This window comes from Onychomys torridus, chromosome 20 (genome assembly GCF_903995425.1).
Source record: "Onychomys torridus chromosome 20, mOncTor1.1, whole genome shotgun sequence".
Lineage (NCBI taxonomy): Eukaryota > Metazoa > Chordata > Mammalia > Rodentia > Cricetidae > Onychomys > Onychomys torridus.
The window spans coordinates 47,124,276-47,134,143 of NC_050462.1; positions in this window are offsets into that span (position 1 = coordinate 47,124,276).

Sequence of the window (9,868 nt, forward strand, 5' to 3'; positions counted from 1 at the left end):
GCTAAGAGGAGATCAAGAATCCAAATGTCCCCAGGCCGGGGGAAAGGTAGCGAATGCGGGTGGGGAGCGCGCCCAAGCCCAGCCCCCTGAAAGCTGGCCTCGCCCATGAACCGAATCGCTCAACTCCCCTAGCCGGTTGGATCACTTGAGGGATTTTCTTTTTTTTTTCTTTGCGAGTGTGAATATTTCTTTTTTTTCTTGAGTGGGAGGTTGTTTTTGAGCCGAGGCGTTCGTGCCACCTCAGTGTCCCCGGGACGTAAAGCCCCCACAACATAACTCCTGCATCCGGCGCGGGAACCCGAGCCCCGGAGACCGCGTGAAATCGCACTGTCTCCGGCCGCTTCCTCCCGCAGACCCGGCGCCGGCCCGGCCTCTCGGGGGGATTTGCCGAGGGGGGCGGGGGTGGTTTCCAGCCTGGGAACAGACCTTCCCCGGAGCCCGCCTTCCCCTTCTGCCCGGGGAGGGGCTCCCGCACCTGTCGCCGTCCCCGCTGCTGCCCCCCACGGCCGCCGGGGAGAACAGCTGTCTCCGGGGGACCGCGCCGTCCGGGCGGCCGGCCGCGGGTCCCGCCTCTCCCCCGCGGACCCCGCGGCGCCCACCCCGGAGGGGACGGTGATAGGGACGCGGAGAGGGCCCTGCGGACGGCGCCCGCGAACCGCTCGGCTCCCGGGACCTCCCGGCCCGCGGGGAGGCCGTGCGGCCGAGCCCGGGGTGCTGGGTCCCGCGCGGCTCCGGCCGGCGCCCCCTGGTGCCCGGCCCGTTGCATTTCCCATCTCTTAATTAGTTGGCATTCCAGATTTTGCCAAGAGAACTTCTTGTCCCCTTCCCCTCCGGGAAGACTACTAGCCAAACTCCTTCCTTTTCTGTTGTTTGTTTGGGTTTGGTTTTCGAGACCGGGTCTCATTACAGCTCCGGCTGGCCTCGAATATATTACGAGGCTGAGACCGGTGTCGATCTGAGACTCAGAATGATCCTTCTGCTTCCACCTTCCAAATACAGATGTGCACCACCGTGTCCAGCTCTCCCACCACAACTGTTTTAAAAATTGTTATTCTTAACGTGTGTATGCTGGGGCGCGCGCGCGGAAGCCGGGAGATAACTTCACGGAGTTATCTCTTTTCCACTTTTACATGTGGTTGGGGGATGATGGCACTCAGGTCATCAAGATTTCTCCGCAAATGCATTTAGGTACCTGTGGGGGCCGGAAGAAAAGTCGTCGGATCCCCTGGAACAGGGGTTACAAACTGCTGTGAGCTGCCATGTGGGTCTGGGCACTCGAACCTTTGGAAGAGCAAATGCTCCTAACCACTGAGCCACTCCCCTCCCCACCCCCCATCCCTCGCCCTCTTGCAACATTTCTTTAAATTTGCTCCTGAACGGATGTGCATCCTAAGGGCTTATCTACTCTTGGCCTTTCCTGGACCTCTTACATAAAGGTCGCACTAGCATGAGCAAGAGCGCAACCATTAATGGAGGCCGGGTTGAGGCAGGAGGCAAGCAAGTTTAAGGCCAGTCAGAACAACTTAGGGAAACACTGTCACAAAAATGTGTGTGTGTGTGTGTGTGTGTGTGTGTGTGTGTGTGTGTGTGTGTGTTTGCCTGGTATTCTTGAAGCTGTAGCTTCGATTTCCAGTACCCAGACCCAAACCCACAGAAAGCATCTGAACTGGGGATATCACCTCAGCTTTTCAGAACTGGAAACTTCTAAATTTTCTCCAAACCTATCTCCTGGTGTCAGAAGGGGAGGGGCTCAGTCCGATTCAAACTCTTTTCAGGGCTAGGATGTAGCTCAGTGTTCAGACTTAGTTACAGACACTGACTCAGGATTGATAGCCAGCACAACAATGGAGGAGGCCTCCCATCAGGTGCCGATGATTTAAGATTATTTAAGGTCTCCTCTTCCACTACATACCTGTGGGAGCCCCCAGAGTTCTCCTAGTGAGAGCTGAGCCCGCTTTCCCAGCAGGGCTGCATAAGAGGGTGAATGGACCACGGGCCTGGGCACCAGGTGTTTGGAAGGGCCTACACTCGATTACATCTAACAAGGGGGAGGTCTTTGCCTTGCCCCCTTGGCATTGTTATAAAAAGCCCTTTTGAATAAAGTTCTGGGCCACTGGGTGTTGACCCAGGTCCCTCCAGAGACTATCCTGTATTCCTGTCTTTCTTCTTCTCGGCTAGGCCTATCATTCTATCTACAAGTTCCTTATTCCTCTCTCCTCATAGGAACCCTGTAAAAGGTGGGGACTGGTCACCCCCACATATCCCCTAATCAAAGAGCCTTTCACATCATCACACATTCACCTCAGTGTGGCTGGTGTGCTGGATAGCTTTATGTCAGTTTGACACAAGCTAAAGTCATCTGAGAGGAGAGAATCTTAATTAAGAAAATGCCAGCCAGGCAATGGTGGCTCATATCTTTAATCCCAGTACTCTGGAGGCAGAGGCAGGCCGATCTATGAGTTTGAGGCCAGCCTGGGCTACAGAGTGAGTTCCAGGACAGCCAAGGCTACACAGAGAAATCCTGTCTCGAAAGGAAAATACCTCCATAATACCCAGCTATAGGGCATTTTCTTAATTAGTTATTGATATAGGTGGCTCCAGCCATCCCTAGGTACCATCCCTAGGTACCATCCCTAGGTACCATCCCTAGGTACCATCCCTAGGCTGGTGGCCCTGAGTTCTATAAGAAAATAGGCTGAACAAGCCACGTGGAACAAGCCAGTGAGCAGGACCCCTCCCATGGCCTCTGCATCAGCTGCTGCCTCCAGGTTCCAGCCCTGCTTGAATTCCTGCCCTGACTTCCTTCGCTGATGGACTATCATGTGGAAGTGTGAGCCAAATAAACCCTTTCCTCCCCAACTTGCCTTTGGTCATGGTGTTTCATCACAGCAACAGAAACCCTAATTAAGACATTACTCAAGGCCCTGTTCTCTCAAAAAAGTTTCCTTGTTCGAATTCAGTTGTAGGGTTGGCATGTAGAGTGGTTACCTGGTGTGTACAGGGCCCTGAGTTCATTGCCCAGCAAGAGAGAAAAAGAGGGGCTGGAGAGATGGCTCAGAGGTTAAGAGCACTGACTGCTCTTCCAGAGGTCCTGAGTTCAATTCCCAGCAACTACATGGCGGCTCACAACCATCTGTAATGAGATCTGGCGCCCTCTTCTGTGTACATAATAAATAAATTTAAAAAAAAAAAGAGAGAGAGAAAAAGAACTGTGTTGTCTACTCATACAGTTGTTTGGACATAAGAGGAAGAGGCAGACATGGGTGTCATGGCTCATCCTTGTAATCTGCCACTGGCAAGGCGGGGGGCGGGAAGATTGCCAGGAGTTTGCCTGGGTTACCCAGCTAGTTCCAGGCTGCTCAAGCCTACACACAGGGAAACCATGTCTCTAAATAAAGAAATAAGGAAGAGGCTGGCCAAGAGCCCTCAGTAGTGACGTTGTTCTTAGCCCTTGTGAAGCATTCAGTGAAGGCCAGCTGTGTTATCTTCAACCCCACCACTCCTAGCTAGACCCAAGATCTATGTGCTCTGGGCACCCAGTTCATTCTTCACCACTAAGTGAGACCACATCCTAAGCATCCGGGATATACACAGTGCACAAAACTGCCGTATTGCTGACCAGCTCTGTCAAAGGCTGCCATGAATATATTCATCGCTGCCACGAATAAATTAATTGAAAGAAGGGAGGCTTTGTGAGCACTCTGTTTACCCTGCATCCCATTATCTTTCTTCATTCTTGCCCCCCGACTTTTCTGGTTGTTTTAGTGTGAGTGTGTGTGTGTGTGTGTGTGTGTGTGTGTGTGTGTGTGCGCGCGCGCGCGCGCGCGCGCGCGCGCACGCACACATGTATGCACAAGTTCACATGTATGTGTCAAGATCAGAAGACAACTTGGGTGGGTGGCTTGGGAAATCAGTTCCCACTGTCCACCATGTGGATCCTGGAGACCAAACTCAGGTTTGGTAGCAGGTACTTTTATTTCCGTTCATTTGGTTTTTTTGAGGCAGGGTTTCTCTCTGTAGCCCTGGCTGTCCTGGAACTCACTCTGTAGGCCAGGCTGGCCTCGAACTCACAAAGATCTTCTGCTTCCCGAGTGCTGGAATTAATGGCATACGCCACCACTACCTGGCTCTTAATAATTTTTAAATTACATTTATTTATCTATTTGTGTGTGAGCCATCTCATTAGCCCCCTTTCTGCTTTTGAGACCTCAAACCTACAGCAATCCTATTGTCTCAGTTCTTGGCTCGAGGTAATGCCACTGTTTCCAACGGTCGGTGTCTGGATGGGGTGCTTCCGGGTTCTTGGTGTCTTACTCAGAAGATTGATGAAGAGGTACTCACAGATTGGAAGATATCAACTGGAGCCTAGTCCCCATGGACACATCTACAAAGCAGCTTCGGGACCTAAGTCTGAGGGAACATTCCAGAAGAGGGGCTGGAAACACTGTAAGAGTCAGAGGATCAGGGAGTTTGCTGCGAGATTGTGTCTCCTAGGACTGTCAGTGGCTACACCCATAAAGTCTCACCAAAATGACTGCCCAGACATGAGCTGAACAAAGAGAGCAACAATAGACAGATGGAAGTGGATGGGGAGAGACAGGGGACCTCGACAGTCTTAGAGAAGAGAACAGCAATGGGTTACCTAATACCGAATGGTCAGTCCTGAAAACATACACACAAATAACATTATACAGACGAGCAGGTTATATTCGGGAATGTGTATATACGTAGATGCAGGTAACAGCCAGTCGTTAGTGGAAAAAGGAGAGGCCATGAATTTGAAAGAGAGCAAGGAGTAGTATGTGGGAGGGAAGGGGAGCTGATGTAATTATATTATAATTTTAAAAATAAAAGAAATCATAATCATAATAGAGAGGAAGCTTTAGTCAAAGGCTCAGATTGGAAATGCTGCCAGAGTCATCGAGGGAGCTTCTTTGGGTGAAAGAAGTGAAAGGCTCCAGGTTATTGCCTGAGCCTTCTTTTATGGGATCTAAAGAAAAGACGTGGGGCTGGAAAGATGGCTCAGTGGTTAAGGGCACTGAATGCTTTCCCAAAGGACCTGGGTTCAAATTCCAGCACCCATATGGCAGCTAACAACTGTCTCTAACTCCAAGATCTGACACTCTCACACAGACTTACCTGCAGGCAAAATACCAATGCAAATAGAAGTAAAAAAAAAAAAAGACAGAAAAGAGGTGCTAGATGGTAAGGGCGTCATTTCAGTGGTTTTCTGTTTAATGGGCAATTAACATAAGCATTACTCTATTGCCCATGTCTCCTCCTGTGACGTGTCAGAGTTGAAACATATGCACACCGAGTTATTTGGAAGCAGGCATAAGATGGTCAGAGTTTTCTTCCTGAAGTCCACTCAGAGGACCGTGCACGCCTTTCATATCCAAGTGTGTTCTCAGTATGTTTGGCTAGACACTGAATTTCTACCACTTTTCCCTTTCTCTTGCGGACTCTGTTTTTCTCTGCTTTTCCCTAGATAAGATAGCTTCTGTCACGGTACCCACACATTGTTAAGTCTTTGCTCTCCCCTCTGATTTTTGTTTGTTCGTTTGTGGTGGTGAACACCTTTAATGCCAGCACTCAGGCGGGAGAGGCAAGAGGATCTCTGAGTTCCAGGAAAGACTGAAAACAAACAAATGAAATTATAGTGTGTGTGTGTGTGTGTGTGTGTGTGTGTGTGTGTGTGTATGTGTGTGCACCATGGGGTGTGTGTGGAGGTCAATGTCCAGGAGTTGGTTTTTCCTTCCACCAGGTCTCAGGGACCAAACTCAGGCCTTCTGGCTTGATGGCATACCTCCTTACCAGTGAGCCATCTCCTGCCCCATCCCGACATTTCTTTGTTTGCTTTGTTTTGTTTTTCAAGACAGGGTTTCTCGCTGGGCAGTGGTGGCGAACGCCTTTGATCCCAGCACTTAGGAGGCAGGGCCAGGTGGATCCCTGTGAGCTCAAGGCCAGCCTGTGTTACAGAGTGAGATCCAGGACTGGCTCCAAAGCTACAGAGAAACCCTGTCTCAGAGAAAACAAACAAACAAACAAAAACAAAAAACAAAACAAAAGAAAAAAGAAGGTTTCTCTGTGTGGCCCTGGCTGTCCTGGAATTTGCTGTGTAGCCCAGGCTGGCCTCAAACTCAGAGATCCACCTGTCTCTGCCTCCTGAATGCTGGGATTAAAGGCATGCATGGGCCACCGCTATCTGGCCTATAATTTTTTTTTTTAACTTTAATTTTCTCAACATGTTAAAGCCCCAATTTTTTTTTTCTTTTTGATTCTTTTTGGCTGGTTGGTGCTCTCTGTTGGACATGGCAGGAGTTTCCTGGAGGCTGGCCCCAGGGGAAAGTCAGGATACAATGCATTCATGGACAAGAGCTCTTGGAATCTTCCAGTAAAGAAGGGGAGGAAAGAGGACAGAGGCCGTTCAACTGTAGGGTATTCTCCAGTTAATTCTGGAAAGACCTTTAAAATAAAGGCAGCATGCCTAACCGAGTTATGTGAGGAGCCTGACATTCCTGGCTTGGCCAGTCCTTGAGTGCTGTTATCGTTATCATGAGACTCTGGGAGACTCCCTCTGGTTAGCTGCCTCTGGTTATTTTATGGTAGAGGACAGGAGAGCTCCCCGAGCCCTGGGGCAAGACGACACAGGTATGTTGTCTCCTCCAAGCGAGTGTGAACTGTGACTTCTCTCTGCAGAACAGGGGAGAGCATGGCTTCTCACCAGCTTTCTGTGTTATTTGGCTGAGGTAAGAATAAAACAGACATAAAATGGGAGAGTCAAAGGTGGTGTCTCACAACTGTAACGTGGGCCATCCTGGGCTACGTGGAAAATTCAAAGCTAGCTTGGAATAAAGACAATAACAAAGACCAGGAACTAGTGAAACACAGCTGGGATTGCAAAGGCAGAAGCAGGAAGATCAGTGCAAATTCAAGGCCGATCTGGTCTTTATAGTGAGCGCCAGGCTGCCATTTTGTCAGGAGGAGGAGGAGGAAGAAACTAATGAAATACAAAATAACTGTATAATACTGAAGATGGACAACGCTGTTTGTTCTGATATCGAAGGTTTTTTAAAAAAATCTTTTTTTAAAATCCTGTAATCCTGGCTATTTGGGAGGCTGAGGCAGGAGAACCACAAGTTCAAGGCCCAACCAGTCAATTTGGTGAGAATCTATCAAAGAGAAAGAGAGGACACAGCTCAATAGTGGCTGTATTAATTGCTTAGCATGTGTGAGGCCCTAAAACTAATCTCCAGTATCCCCAAAGAAGTTATATATGAGCCTTTAATCCCAGCACTCGGGAGGCAGAGGCAGGCAGATCTCTGAGTTCAAAGCCAGCCTGGTCTACAGAGCGAGTTCCAGGACAGCCAGGGATACACAGAGAAACAATGCCTCAAAAAAATAAAAAAAAAAAAAAAAAAAAAGAAAGGAAGGAAGGAAGGAAGGAAGAAAGAAAAAGGAGGAAGAGGTCGTCACACATGCCTATGGGGGTAGGGGTGGGGATTTACTCTCTTGCCCAGGCTACTCTGGAATTTATGGGTTCTGTAGAATATCAGATTACAGATGTGTCGTGCCACACCTGATAAGAAGCAGGCTTTTGTGGACCAATGAGATGACTCCACCAAGCCTCAAAACCTGAGTTCGATTCCTGGACCTACATGGTGGAAGGAGAGAACCTATTCCTGCAAGTTACTCTCTGACCTCTAAGCCGAGTCGTGAGTGTATGCACACACAAATAAATAACTAAGCAAGCTTAATACATTTATTTATTTATTTACTTGCTTACTTACTTATTTGAGGCAGGCTCTCACTTTGTAGGCTTGGTGGCATAGAACTCGATGTATAAACTAGGCTGGCCTAGAATTCTGTCTTTTTTCCCCTCAGTGCTGAAATTAAAAGTGTGTGCCACCATACCTGACTAAAAACATTTTTTAAAATGAGGATTTTGCTTGTTTGTTTTTAAGATTTAATTAGTTAGTTGATTTTGAGACACCAGGTCTTGTAACTCAGGCTAGACAAGGCTAGCCTCAAACTGGCTATATAGCCCAAGAATGACCTTGAACTTCCGATTCTTTTGCCTCAATTCCCAGAGTGCTGGGGTTACAGGCCTATGAGACCAGGTCCAGTGTTTGTTTAGGTTGTTTTCATCAACGTTGTATAGAGGAAGCACAGTGTTGGTGGTTTAGGGTGGGCACGGCTGTCTTCTAATTCTGTATGAGCAGTAATGATAAAAACCCAATCCAGAAAATATTCAATGTAGTCTTATACTAGAAGACACCAAAGGGTAAATATTATATGTGTACATATCTTTTGTACAAAAGTATATCAAAAAAACCCTTTTACGATGGGCAGTGGTGACTCATGCCTTTAACCCCAGCACTTAGGAGGCAGAGGCAGAGCCAGGCGGATGGATCTGTGAGTTCAAGGCCAGCCTGGTCTTCAGAACGAGTTCCAGGACACCCAGGGCTACACAGAGAAACCCTGTCTCAAAAAACAAAACAAAAGGAAAGCCTTTATTGTTTGTTTCCAGGGTAGCCCAGGCAGGCTTGGAACTCCCTATGGTAGCAGAGGCTAGCCTTGAATGCCTGATTCTCCTGCTTCTACTTCCTACCTGTTGCGACTACAGCCGAGCACCACCATGCCAGGCAACCAAACTCTCTTTTTATTGAAATCAAATGTATTAACATCTGAGTAACATTTTCTGGAGGAGGACAACTTGTAATACAAATTCAGGGCCGGAGAGACGGCTCAGCAGGAAAAGGTGCTTTCCACATAAGCCTGATGATTTGAGTTCAAGTCCCCAAACCCACTACAGAAGGAACGAACATACTCGCAAAAGTTGTCCTCTGACCTCCACGCACATGACACACTGTAGCACAAGTAGGTTTACACTCACACACATACTTCATACTTTGAGCTTTGGTTTTGAGCTTCTGGTCTTGCTGACTCCAACGCATAAGTGGTAGGATTACAAGCGTGTGTCACCATGCCTGGTTTTATTCCATGCCAGGATCTAGCCTAGGGCTTTGTGTGTGCTAAGCAGGTACTCTACTACCTGAGCTGCATCCCAACCCTCTATCTCTACTTTTTATCATATATAATCACTTCAAGAAATCTTAAAGCTCAGGTATTGCAAAACAAGAATGAACTTTGTGCACAACAGAGGTACTTTACATGAAATGAACATCTAGAACCATGGCTGGAATCTAAAATCCTCTTCTATATGTGAAGACACAAAACTCCGGTCCTAGCAGGGCCATGGTGGCTCACACCTTTGATCCCAGCACTCGGGAGGCAGAGGCAGGCCAGTCTCTGAGTTCAAGGCCAGCCTGGTCTGCAGAGCGAGTTCCAGGATAGCCAGAGAAACTCTGCCTGGAAAAACATAACAAAAGAAAAGAAAAGAAGAAAAACTCATGCCCTTCCCCTTGTCTTTCTTCTTCTGTATCACCCTAGAAACTAAGCCAGACCTGTGTGTAGCTCCAGCAGGTACGCTAGCAAAGACCTTTCCTTAAGTGATGGTCCTTCCCACACTGTGACAAAATACCTGAGGACACAAATTGCGTTGGGAAAGGCTCATTAGTCACAGTTGTAGAGGTTTTGGCCCACGGCCACTTGGGTCTGTTGTCCCTGTGCCCACGCATCGTGAGGCACAGCACCAGGATGGGGAAAATGTGGGGGAGCAAAGCCTGTCACCTCCTGCTGGAGGGAAGGCCACAACCCCGCAGAAGAAGCTGGAGGCAGGATGGACCCTTCCAGGGCACTCTCCCTAAGAGATCTACTTTCTCGGATGGGGTCCACATCCTACTTTCTTTCATGTCCAAAGAAAGCCATTAATTTGAAATGGCTTTTTTTTTTCTTTTTCTTTTCT